Raw genomic sequence first — 14,242 nt, 5'->3', positions numbered from 1 at the left:
TTTTTTTAAGATTTGTTCTTATTTTGTTTATTCTTTATTCTTCTATCATATATTTTACATCCCCATGGTAGTCCTCCCCCCAACTTCCCTTCTCCCCCATATCCAACTAGCCTCCTCCCCTCAGGGAAGAGCAGACCTCCCAGGGACCAAACACTGCATACAAGCTACAATAAGACTTCACTCACATCAAGGCTGTATGAGGCAATCCAGTAGGATGGAAAGGGTCCCACAGGTAGACAACAGTATCAGTGACAACTCCTGTTCTCACTGTTAGGAATTCCACAAGAGACCAAGCTACTCAACAATAACTGATATGCAGAAGACCTAGGTCAGATCCCTACATGCTCTCTGATCTCTGAGAGCCTCGACGAGCTCCAGTCAGTTGATTCTGTGGGCCATGTTCCTGTGGTATCCCTGATCCCTCTGGTTCCTCCGATCCTTCTTCCTCTTCCTCCACCTCCTCCCACAGCTCAGCCTAATGTTAGTCTGTGGGACTCTGCATCCATCAGCTGCTGGATGAAGTCTCCGGATGACAATTCCGCTAGGCTCAGGTCCCAGAAGACTCTGCAAATAGGACAAACTGTAGCTCTAAGGTTTTGTGATTGGGTTGGTGTTCCAATCCCTCCACTTGAGGTCTTGCCTGGTTACAGAAGATGGCGGGTTCAGGGTGTGGCCCCCATCACTAGGTCACTCTCATAGAATCCATGGCATTTCTGTTGCACTAAGTTTCCACCTTGCTCCTGAAATGCCTCTTCCACAATCCTGTTTATTTCTCCCAATATATTTTCTCCCCATTGTACTTGATTCCTCTGTTCCCAAGCCCACCTGCCCCAGTCCACACATGATATTTATTTTGTTTCCCCTGCCCAGGGAGATTCTTATGCACCCCCCCCCCACGTGTTACTTAGCCTCTCTGGTCTGTGGACTATAGCATGATTGTCTTTTATACAGCTAATGTCCTCTTATAAGTGCGTACATACAATGTTTGTCGTTCTGAGTCTGGGTTACCTCACTCAGGATGGCCTTTTCTAGTTCCATTCTGCATTATTTCTTGTATAAAGGAGCTTAAACAAACAAACAAAAATCTTCATTGAAACAACAACCAACAAACAAATGTCCAAAGTGTGTTAATATAACCTAATATTTTACCTATTAGAACAGACTGCCCATACTATGATAGTTAATGAATGCTACATAAGTTTTTTTAAAAAATTAATATAAATCTAAAAAGATTGATAAAGTAAAGGAAAAAGAGGAGGGAATTATAGGAAGCAAATGTTTCACTTTCAGTATGAGGTACATTTAGATCACACAGAGTCACAGATAAGAAGAGACACTAAGGCTTTGTGTCCTGTATCAAGTAGCTGGCCCTGCTTAGCTAGTAGGTACCCCCAGTTCTCCACTGACCTGAAAAGTACGCTCACAATGCTCACTCTGTAAACGCACTGATTTCCTAAAATAGATTTTAGTGGAGCGAGCAGGCATTTGTTTACATTGACCCAGGGAAAGAAATCCAGGAACATATGAATTCATTAAAAATGTCTTCTATGCCTTTAGAAGGGAATTATTTACCTGTTATACCCATCGTGCTGGATAGTGCTACTGGATAGTTCATGTCAACTTGATATGTTATCTAAAAGGAGAGAACCTCAATTAAGAAAACGCCTCTATAAGATCAGGCTGTCGACAAGCTCGTTTTCTTAGTTAGTGACTGACGGGAGAGCCCAGCCTACTGTGGGTGGTGCCATTTCCGGACCAGTTCCTGGGTTCTATAAGAAAGCAGGCTAAGCAGGCCATGGAGAACAAGCCAGTAAGCAGCACAGCACTCCTCCATGGCCTCTGCAGCAGCTCCTGCCTCCAGTTCCTGCCCTGTTTGAGTGCCTGCCCATACTTTTCTTTTCTTTTCTTTTCTTTTTCTTTTTTTTTTTTTTTTAATGATAGACTATGATGTGGAAGTGCAAGCCAAATAATCCCTTTCCTCCCAGATTGCTTTTAGGCCATGGTGTTTTTGTTATAGTAATAGTAATCCTAACTAAGACACCCATGATTCTCCCCCCTCACACTTCCCACAAAGTCCTATTTTTTTAATTCCCCTTTTTACTAACAATAGATTCGTTTCTCATATACAATATATCTTGATTATAGTCTCCTCTACTCATCCCAGTTCCTCTCATCTGGATCAACTCCCTTTCTGTCTTTCCTTAGAAAAGAGCTCAGATAACAAAACATAACAAAATAAAATATAAAATGAAACAGAAATCATCACATTGAAGAAGTCAGACAACAAGCCCCTTCCGCTCCACTCGAGCCCCAGGCTATCTTGCCAGCGGAGTCGCCTGACACCCGCAAGGGCCCACACAGGATTCCACAAGGGAGCCTAAGACCTCTGGTGAGTGGAACACAGCGCCGGCCCCAATCCAATCGCGAGGAACCTGAGACTGCGGTACATAGGGAAGCAGACTACCCGGGCCTGACCTGGGGCACAAGCCCCTTCCTCTCCACCCGAGCCCCGGGCTACCTTGCCAGCAGAATCGCCTGACACCCGCAAGGGCCCACACAGGATTCCACAAGGGAGCCTAAGACCTCTGGTGAGTGGAACACAACTTCTGCCAGGAGTCCGGTTCGAACACCAGATATCTGGGTACCTTCCCTGCAAGAAGAGAGCTTCCCTGCAGAGAATACTCTACCCACTGAAACTAAAGAGAGCGCTACCCTCCCAGGTCTGCTTATAGAGGCTAACAGAGTCAACTGAAGAACAAGCTCTTAACAGAGACAACTATAACAGCTAGCTTTAGAGATTACCAGATGGCGAAAGGCAAACGTAAGAATCCTACTAACAGAAATCAAGACCACTCACCATCATCAGAACGCAGCACTCCCACCCCACCTAGTCCTGGGCACCCCAACAAAACCAAAAATCTAGACCCAGATTTAAAAACATTTCTCATGATGATGATAGAGGACATCAAGAAGGACTTTCATAAGTCACTTAAAGAATTACAGGAGAGCACTGCTAAAGAGTTACAGGCCCTTAAAGAAAAGCAGGAAAACACAGCCAAACAGGTAGAAGTCCTTAAAGAAAAACAGGAAAACACATCCAAACAGGTAATGGAAATGAACAAAACAATACTAGAACTAAAAAGGGAAGTAGACACAGTAAAGAAAACCCAAAGCGAGGCAATGCTGGAGATAGAAACCCTAGGAAAGAGATCTGGAACCATAGATGCGAGCATCAGCAACAGAATACAAGAAATGGAAGAGAGAATCTCAGGTGCAGAAGATTCCATAGAGAACATCGACACAACAGTCAAAGAAAATACAAAATGCAAAAGGATCCTAACTCAAAACATCCAGGAAATCCAGGACACAATGAGAAGACCAAACCTACGGATAATAGGAATTGATGAGAATGAAGATTTTCAACTTAAAGGGCCAGCAAATATCTTCAACAAAATAATAGAAGAAAACTTCCCAAACATAAAGAAAGAGATGCCCATGATCATACAAGAAGCCTACAGAACTCCAAATAGACTGGACCAGAAAAGAAATTCCTCCCGACACATAATAATCAGAACAACAAATGCACTAAATAAAGATAGAATATTAAAAGCAGTAAGGGAGAAAGGTCAAGTAACATATAAAGGAAGGCCTATCAGAATTACACCAGACTTTTCACCAGAGACTATGAAAGCCAGAAGAGCCTGGACAGATGTTATACAGACACTAAGAGAACACAAATGCCAGCCCAGGCTAATATACCCGGCCAAACTCTCAATTACCATAGATGGAGAAACCAAAGTATTCCACGACAAATCCATATTCACACAATATCTTTCCACGAATCCAGCCCTTCAAAGGATAATAACAGAAAAGAAGCAATACAAAGACGGAAATAACGCCCTAGAACAAGCAAGAAAGTAATCCCTCAACAAACCAAAAAGAAGACAGCCACAAGAACAGAATGCCAACTCTAACAACAAAAATAAAAAGAAGCAACAATTACTTTTCCTTAATATCTCTTAATATCAATGGACTCAATTCCCCAATAAAAAGACATAGACTAACAGACTGGCTACACAAACAGGACCCAGCATTCTGCTGCTTACAGGAAACCCATCTCAGGGAAAAAGACAGACACTACCTCAGAGTGAAAGGCTGGAAAACAATTTTCCAAGCAAATGGTCTGAAGAAACAAGCTGGAGTAGCCATTCTAATATCGGATAAAATCGACTTCCAACCCAAAGTTATCAAAAAAGACAAGGAGGGACACTTCATACTCATCAAAGGTAAAATCCTCCAAGAGGAACTCTCAATTCTGAATATCTATGCTCCAAATGCAAGGGCAGCCACATTCATTAAAGACACTTTAGTAAAGCTCAAAGCACACATTGCACTTCACACAATAATAGTGGGAGACTTCAACACACCACTTTCATCAATGGATAGATCGTGGAAACAGAAACTAAACAGGGACACAGTGAAACTAACAGAAGTTATGAAGCAAATGGACCTGACAGATATCTACAGAACATTTTATCCTAAAACAAAAGGATCTACCTTCTTCTCAGCACCTCACGGGACCTTCTCCAAAATTGACCATATAATTGGTCACAAAACAGGCCTCAACAGATCCAAAAATGTTGAAATTGTCCCATGTATCCTATCAGACCACCATGACCTAAGACTGATCTTCAATAACAACATAAATAATGGAAAGCCAACATTCACGTGGAAACTGAACAACACTCTTCTCAATGATACCTTGGTCAAGGAAGAAATAAAGAAAGAAATTAAAGACTTTTTAGAGTTTAATGAAAATGAAGCCACAACGTACCCAAACCTTTGGGACACAATGAAAGCATTTCTAAGAGGGAAACTCATAGCTCTGAGTGCCTCCAAGAAGAAACGGGAGAGAGCACATACTAGCAGCTTGACAACACATCTAAAAGCTCTAGAAAAAAAGGAAGCAAATTCACCCAAGAGGAGTAGACAGCAGGAAATAATCAAACTCAGGGGTGAAATCAACCAAGTGGAAACAAGAAGAACTATTCAAAGAATTAACCAAACGAGGAGTTGGTTCTTTGAGAAAATCAACAAGATAGATAAACCCTTAGCTAGACTCACTAAAGGGCACAGGGACAAAATCCTAATTAACAAAATCAGAAATGAAAAGGGAGACATAACAACAGATCCTGAAGAAATCCAAAACACCATCAGATCCTTCTACAAAAGGTTATACTCAACAAAACTGGAAAACCTGGACGAAATGGACAAATTTCTGGACAGATACCAGGTACCAAAGTTGAGTCAGGATCAAGTTGACCATCTAAACAGTCCCATATCACCTAAAGAAATAGAAGCAGTTATTAATAGTCTCCCAGCCAAAAAAAAGCCCAGGACCAGACAGGTTTAGTGCAGAGTTCTATCAGACCTTCAAAGAAGATCTAATTCCAGTTCTGCACAAACTATTTCACAAAATAGAAGTAGAAGGTACTCTACCCAACTCATTTTATGAAGCCACTATTACTCTGATACCTAAACCACAGAAAGACCCAACAAAGATAGAGAACTTCAGACCAATTTCTCTTATGAATATCGATGCAAAAATCCTCAATAAAATTCTTGCTAACCGAATCCAAGAACACATTAAAGCAATCATCCATCCCGACCAAGTAGGTTTTATTCCAGGAATGCAGGGATGGTTTAATATACGAAAATCCATCAATGTAATCCATTATATAAACAAACTTAAAGACAAAAACCACATGATCATCTCGTTAGATGCAGAAAAAGCATTTGACAAGATTCAACACCCATTCATGATAAAAGTTCTGGAAAGATCAGGAATTCAAGGCCCATACCTAAACATGATAAAAGCAATCTACAGCAAACCAGTAGCCAACATCAAAGTAAATGGAGAGAAGCTGGAAGCAATCCCACTAAAATCAGGGACTAGACAAGGCTGCCCACTTTCTCCCTACCTTTTCAACATAGTACTTGAAGTATTAGCCAGAGCAATTCGACAACAAAAGGAGATCAAGAGGATACAAATTGGAAAAGAGGAAGTCAAAATATCACTTTTTGCAGATGATATGATAGTATATATAAGTGACCCTAAAAATTCTACCAGAGAACTCCCAAACCTGATAAACAGCTTCGGGGAAGTAGCTGGATATAAAATTAACTCAAACAAGTCAATGGCCTTTCTCTACACAAAGAATAAACAGGCTGAGAAAGAAATTAGGGAAACAACACCCTTCTCAAAAGTCACAAATAATATAAAATATCTTGGCGTGACTCTAACTAAGGAAGTGAAAGATCTGTATGATAAAAACTTCAAGTCTCTGAAGAAAGAAATTAAAGAAGATCTCAGAAGATGGAAAGATCTCCCATGCTCATGGATTGGCAGGATAAACATTGTAAAAATGGCTATCTTGCCAAAAGCAATCTACAGATTCAATGCAATCCCCATCAAAATTACAACTCAATTCTTCAATGAATTAGAAGGAGAAATTTGCAAATTCATCTGGAATAACAAAAAACCTAGGATTGCAAAAAGTCTTCTCAAGGATAAAAGAACCTCTGGTGGAATCACCATGCCTGACCTAAAGCTTTACTACAGAGCAATTGTGATAAAAACTGCATGGTACTGGTATAGAGACAGACAAGTAGACCAATGGAATAGAATTGAAGACCCAGACATGAACCCACACACCTATGGTCACTTGATCTTCGACAAGGGAGCAAAAACCATCCAGTGGAAGAAAGACAGCATTTTCAACAATTGGTGCTGGCACAACTGGTTGTTATCATGTAGAAGAATGCGAATCGATCCATACTTGTCTCTTTGTACTAAGGTCAAATCTAAGTGGATCAAGGAACTTCACATAAAACCAGAGACACTGAAACTTATAGAGGAGAAAGTGGGGAAAAGCCTTGAAGATATGGGCACAGGGGAAAAATTCCTGAACAGAACAGCAATGGCTTGTTCTGTAAGATCGAGAATTGACAAATGGGACCTAATGAAACTCCAAAGTTTCTGCAAGGCAAAAGACACCGTCAATAAGACAAAAAGACCACCAACAGATTGGGAAAGGATCTTTACCTACCCTAAATCAGATAGGGGACTAATATCCAACATATATAAAGAACTCAAGAAGGTGGACTTCAGAAAATCGAATAACCCCATTAAAAAATGGGGCTCAGAACTGAACAAAGAATTCTCACCTGAGGAATACCGAATGGCAGAGAAGCACCTGAAAAAATGTTCAACATCCTTAATCATCAGGGAAATGCAAATCAAAACAACCCTGAGATTCCACCTCACACCAGTCAGAATGGCTAAGATCAAAAATTCAGGTGACAGCAGATGCTGGCGTGGATGTGGAGAAAGAGGTACAGTCCTCCATTGTTGGTGGGATTGCAGGCTTGTACAACCACTCTGGAAATCAGTCTGGCGGTTCCTCAGAAAATTGGACATAGTACTACCGGAGGATCCAGCAATACCTCTCCTGGGCATATATCCAGAAGATGCCCCAACTGGTAAGAAGGACACATGCTCCACTATCTTCATAGCAGCCTTATTTATAATAGCCAGAAGCTGGAAAGAACCCAGATGCCCCTCAACAGAGGAATGGATACAGAAAATGTGGTACATCTACACAATGGAGTACTACTCAGCTATTAAAAAGAATGAATTTATGAAATTCCTAGCCAAATGGATGGACCTGGAGGGCATCATCCTGAGTGAGGTAACACATTCACAAAGGAACTCACACAATATGTTCTCACTGATAAGTGGATATTAGCTCCAAACCTAGGATTCCCAAGATATAAGATACAATTTGCTAAACACATGAAACTCAAGAAGAATGAAGACTGAAGTGTGGATACTATGCCCCTCCTTAGAATTGGGAACAAAACACCCATGGAAGGAGTTACAGAGATAAAGTTCGGAGCTGAGATGAAAGGATGGACCATGTAGAGACTGCCATATCCAGGGATCCACCCCATGATCAGCATCCAAACGCTACACCATTGCATACACTAGCAAGATTTTATCGAAAGGACCCAGATGTAGCTGTCTCTTGTGAGACTATGCCGGGGCCTAGCAAACACAGAAGTGGATGCTCACAGTCAGCTAATGGATGGATCACAGGGCTCCCAATGGAGGAGCTAGAGAAAGAACCCAAGGAGCTAAAGGGATCTGCAACCCTATAGGTGGAACAACATTATGAACTAACCAGTACCCCGGAGCTCTTGACTCTAGCTGCATATGTATCAAAAGATTGCCTAGTCGGCCATCACTGGAAAGAGAGGCCCATTGGACACGCAAATTTTATATGCCCCAGTACAGGGGAACGCCAGGGCCAAAAAGGGGGAGTGGGTGGGTAGGGGAGTAGGGGTGGGTGGGTATGGGGGACTTTTGGTATAGCATTGGAAATGTAAATGAGCTAAATACCTAATAAAAAATGGAAAAAAAAAAGAAGTCAGACAAAGCAAACCAACAGAAGGTAAAGAGCCCCGAGAGAAGACCCAAGGATCAGAGACTCATTCGTTTACATACTCAGGGGTCCCATAAAAACACTAAATTGAAAGTTTTATATATATATATATTATACCTAGAGCAGACTCATGTAGGCCCTGTGTTTGCCCGATGTTCTCCACCACCTCCCCCACCCCCCCAGCTCATGCACTTTCTGCCTCTTTTTCAAGGGGTTCCCTGAACTCTGAGGAAAGATTTGACGGAGACATTCCATTAAGAGCTGTAGCCGGGCACACCTTTAATCCCAGCACTCAGGAGGCAGAGGCAGAGGCAGAGGCAGAGGCAGAGGCAGGCAGAGGCAGAGGCAGAGGCAGAGGCAGAGGCAGAGGCAGAGGCAGAGGCAGAGGCAGAGGCAGAGGCAGAGGCAGAGGCAGAGGCAGAGGCAGAGGCAGAGGCAGAGGCAGAGGCAGAGGCAGAGGCAGAGGCAGAGGCAGAGGCAGAGGCAGAGGCAGAGGCAGAGGCAGAGGCAGAGGCAGAGGCAGAGGCAGAGGCAGAGGCAGAGGCAGAGGCAGAGGCAGAGGCAGAGGCAGAGGCAGAGGCAGGTGGATTTCTGAGTTTGAGGCCAGCCTGGTCTACAAAGTAAGTTCCAGGACAGCCAGGGCTGTAGTCTCCCCTCCCCCATCCTGAAACCTGCTTGCTCAGGGGTGGAGCTTCCTGCTCATTCGTTCTGCCACGCCCACTGCTGGAACCTGCCGCTTTGCTGTTCCGAAGCCATCACGTGCTCACCCTACTACAGGACCTGAGATTATTCGGCAGGAATCGGGTCCCCTCCCCCTTCCTTCATAACTAGTGTCACAACAATAAAATTTGAGCTTTGATCAGAATGACTGTCTTGGCTACATTTCTTTCTCTCGCCACCTAGCCCCTCTTCTCTTCCAGGTTTCCAAAATGCCTTTCCAGGCTAGAACCCAGGTTGTGGTCTGCTGGCTGGACACAACACAGGGCTATACAGAGAAACCCTGTCTCAACCCCCCCCCCCCCCAAAAAAAAGCTGTGTGTTCCAAGACCTCACATTCTATTTATGATGTCTGGTTGTGAATCTCTGCATGTGTTCCCATCTTCTTCAGGAAGAAGTGTCTCTGATAATGGCTGAATAAGGAACGGATCTATAAGAATAGGAGAATATCATTAAGAGTCATTTTATTATTTCTTTTTTTATACCGATGTTACTCTATTTTATTCTAGGTTTCTGGACTACCTACTGTCTGGCTTTTGGTCACCCAAGCAGTGTTGTGTGTGGGCTGCGTCTTGAGGAGGAGTGGGCCTTAAGTCAGATCAGGCATTGGTTGGTCCCTCCTACAAGCTCTCTGCCACCATTGCCCTAGCATAGCTTTCAGGCAGTACATATTGTAGATTAAAGTTTTTGTGGACGCCTTGGTGTTTATGTTCATCTTTTGGTACTTTCCTGAATGAAGACACTAGAACGTAGGCTCTATGTAAGCTCCAGCTTGACTTCTCCAGGTTCAGTGAGTTTTGTGGGTGTTGTCTTCAGCAGTGGGCCTTGCTGTCGGTTTGTGGAGAACAACCTAAATTCTTGGCAATGGTCTGGGTTGTTTGTGGATTTTCATCAGACCCCTTTGGCCAACAACTCAATTGGATAAAACCCAGCCCTAGCACTGGAAGCGTCATTTGGTAACAAGAGATGGCCAGTTGAGACTCAATCTCCTTCAACAGGACCAAGTTCAGGTTTTCCATATAACCCCTCATATGCCCTTCAATTCTGTCTTTCCGGGCATTCCCTCTGTCAGACCCATCTCCCCCCACTCCCCGCAGGATTCTCCTATTCCTGTACCCCCTCTTATTCCTGTACCCCCTCTTCCCTGGCCTACCCACAAGATATATTCTATTTCCCCTCCCAGAGAAGTCCATGTGTCCATTTTCCCCAGTCCCACCTTCGAAAGTTAACCTCTGTAATTTTATGGATTGTAGCTTATCATTTAATGACAAATATCCACATAGAAGCAAATATACAATATATTTATCTTTCAAAGTCTGGGTTACTTCATTTAAGATGATTTTTTTCTAGCTCCATCTATTTACCTGCACATTTCATGATGTCTTTTTTTTTTCTTCATATTTTCAACAGAGTCTTGGAACACTTTCAAAAGAATGACCATTGGTGGCTGTCCTTAAAGCCGCTGCCTGTCTGTGGAATCTGCTCCCTAACTCGGCTTCCTTGTCTAGCCTCAGTGGGAGAGGATATGCCTAAACTTGCAAAGACTTGATATGCCAGGGTAGGGGGATTCCCAGGAGGAGAAGGGGAAGGGAATGGGAAAAGGGACTCTGTGAGGGGGACACCAGGAGAAAGGGCAGTGATTGGGATATTGAAATGAATGGATAAATAAATTAATGGAGAAAAAAAAAACCAGAGCACTAGTAAAAACAAAAAATGACCCATGGTGAACAATGCCTTGGGGCATCTGTGAGAGAAGCTCCAGAAAACAACAAACTGCTTCTGCCTCCGCCGCTGCTGTCGCCGCTGCCACTGCCACTGCCACCACCAAACAAATAACAGAAGGCTTTTTACCTCAGGTGCACTTTGTTCCCTGAATTGTTTTTGGATGTGATTTTGTTCCTCCTGTGACAAACGTTTGCATTTAATTTATGAGACATGTTTATTCTTGTTGGATATGAGAACATTGCTATAAGAACTTATTCCAGTCAGTGTACCCCGGACCTTGGCCTTCTGCCCTGCTTTCATGCCTTTCCAGATATAACCTATACTTTGTGCCAGGCAGTTGTGTTTAAATTCGTCTGTCCTGAGAAAGTTCTGGGAAAGAGCTGCTCTGTTCATATTTAGTATGGGTTGACTGGAGGTTGTTTTCATGTTTTTCTGATCGTATGATTTTTTTTTTTTAAACTCAACATTCCTTGAATCATCGCTTGTTGTTACATTTGTGTATAAAAGTACACTGAAACTGAAATAAAGTTGTCTACAGCATCAGACTGTATTTTGCTCCTTCCATGTCCTCAGATCCCAGGTTCAGCAGAAAAGATCTGCACAATGGCTGAAAAGTCCAAAGTGGAGCAGTGCTCCATTGTGTAAATGTACCACATTAAAAAAAAATACACTCTTCGGTTGAATGTTTCAATAGAAGGTTTCTAATCTAGGTTTCCAGTTTCTGGCTATTACAAAAAGAGCAGTAATGAGCAAGTGTCCTTGTAGTAGGGTGAAGCACCCATTATATATATATGCCCAAGAGTGGTATAGCAAGTTGTATGTAGGAGTATACATGTATATACATATATGCATGTAACAGGAATTGATGAAAAAAAAAGACACCATGGATTTGAAAAAAAAAAAAGGAAAGGCATATGGGAGGATTTGTGGGAGGAAAGGGTAGAGAGAAATGATGTACTTAAAAATCTCAAAAACAATAAAAAGAAAGAATTACAGGTCATCAACTTTTCCCTGACCTCAACTGTACAGAGAGTCAGGTGTCGGGTAAGATTCAGATTTCTTTTTCTTTTTCTTTTTCTTTTTTTCTTTTTCTTTTTCTTTTTCTTTTTCTTTTCTCTTTTCTCTTTTTCTTTCTTTCTTTCTTTCTTTCTTTCTTTCTTTCTTTCTTTCTTTCTTTCTTTCTTTCTTTCTTTCTTTCTTTCTTTCTTTCTTTCTTCCTTCCTTCCTTCCTTCCTTCCTTCCTTCCTTCCTTCCTTCCTTCCTTCCTTCCTTCCTTCCTTCCTTCCTTCCTTTCTTTCTTTCTTTCTTTCTTTCTTTCTTTCTTTCTTTCTTTCTTTCTTTCTTTCTTTCTTCTTTCTTTCTATCTTTCTTCTTTCTTTCTTTCTTTCTTTCTTTCTTTCTTTCTTTCTTTCTTTCTTTCTTTCTTTCTTTCTTTCTTCCTTTCTTCCTTTCTTCCTTTCTTCCTTTCTTCCTTTCTTCCTTTCTTCCTTTCTTCCTTCCTTCCTTCCTTTCTTTCTTTCTTTCTTTCTTTCTTTCTTTCTTTCTTTCTTTCTTTCTTTCTTTCTTTCTTTCTTTCTTTCTTTCTTTCTTTCTTTCTTTCTTTCTTGTTTTTTTGAGACAGGGTTTCTCTGTATAGCCCTGGCTGTCCTGGAACTCACTTTGTAGACCAGGCTGGCCTCAAACTCAGAAATCCACCTGCCTCTGCCTCCTGAGTGCTGGGATTAAAGGCGTGCTGTAAGCTCTGGGTTCTTTTTACTTGCCCAGTGTTCAAACCATCCTTCTAGAGCATGAAGCAGGCACCTTTTGGATTTTGCTCTTTTGCCACCCAATACCATAAAGCAGAGTGCAAAGGTCCGACCCACGCGCACAGCACTTCCTCCTGCGTCTTGTCTCAATACCCAAATCTTGTTGCTTTGAAGTTGATGTGATGGTTTGTACATGCTGGGCCCCAGGGGTGGCCCTATTAGAAGGTGTAGCCCTGTTGGAGTAGGTGTGGTCTTGTTGGAGTAGGTGTGTCACTGTGGGCATGGGCTTTGATACCCCAGCTCTAGCTGTTTGGAAGCAAGTATTCTGCTAGCAGCCTTCAGATGAAGATGTTGAACTCTCAACTACCCCTAAACCATGCCTGCCTGCCGCAGACCCCTTTTTTGTCTCCTGTCTGCGTAGAATGGGTCTCTAGTTGTAGGTGGGCAAGGAGTCAGCGAATGACAAACAGAAGTGACACAAGAGAGTGTGTTGAATCTGAGTGTAATTTTTCAGATTGAGCATCAAACATTTTATACAGAAGAAAATAGGGTTTTAGGTGACACATCGGCAAGGTACAAATGAGGTTACTGGATGCTTAATGACTCTTACACAAAACAGAGGAATGTAAACACAAAGACTGGCAGGAACTGGGCAATAAAACAACTGAGACAAAGTCAGATCTAAGGTCAGCTATAGTCTTAGAAGCCAGGTGTGAGGTCTTTACACTCCTAGGGCAAGGGCTTTCACACCCAAGTCATGGTTCTAATTAGGGAGTTCTGCTCTAGCTAATCATCTCATGAATAATGCAATACTCTAAAATCACAGCCCGATCTACTTCTTAACCATTGTAAATTCCTGTATATGGGAGTGACTTGGCTCTTATTCTAAGTGATAGTGGAGGGGGGGACTTTCTATTAATAAGTAATGTAGTCTGCCATACATAACTATAATAAGAATTCTAAACTTATGTTGCTAAGCTTGCCCTGAGATTTCTAACTCTATGTAGTAGATAATAAAGCCTGACTTCTTTCACTATCTCTCTTACAATACTAGAGGCAATTCTGAATGTCACTGAATAGGCAACATTCTTACTGAATTCCAAGCCCATGGTCAGCTCAAGGACTTTCTAGGACGTTGGAACACTGGCGAAGGCTTAGCTATGTCAGAATTCAATCTTTAAAGGCACTTATAATAAAATAATACTAAAAGAGAGCACGTGGATCCATGCACCAGACTAACACGGGGATAGGGTATGAGTGTACGGGTTATGAGAATGCCAAGGTTCCAGGAGGTTTAAGTTTCTCTGAAACTCTTTGCCTCGTGAGTGCTTCCAGGCCTCTCGGCCTGTCAAGCAGACTTCACTGGAGTGTGCGTAGCACCTGCCTGGATGCTGCCACATTCCCACCTTGATGATAATAGACCAAGCCTCTGAACCTGTAAGCCAGCCCCAACTAGATGTTGTCCTTATAAGAGTTGCCTTGGTCATGGTGTCTGTTCACAGCAGTAAAAACCTAACTAAGGCAGTTGGTATGATGGCTACTCTGTAGTTC

The sequence above is a fragment of the Mus musculus genome, chromosome 12, assembly GCF_000001635.26.
Source record: "Mus musculus strain C57BL/6J chromosome 12, GRCm38.p6 C57BL/6J".
Taxonomy (NCBI): domain Eukaryota; kingdom Metazoa; phylum Chordata; class Mammalia; order Rodentia; family Muridae; genus Mus; species Mus musculus.
This window is presented reverse-complemented; position numbering follows the sequence as displayed.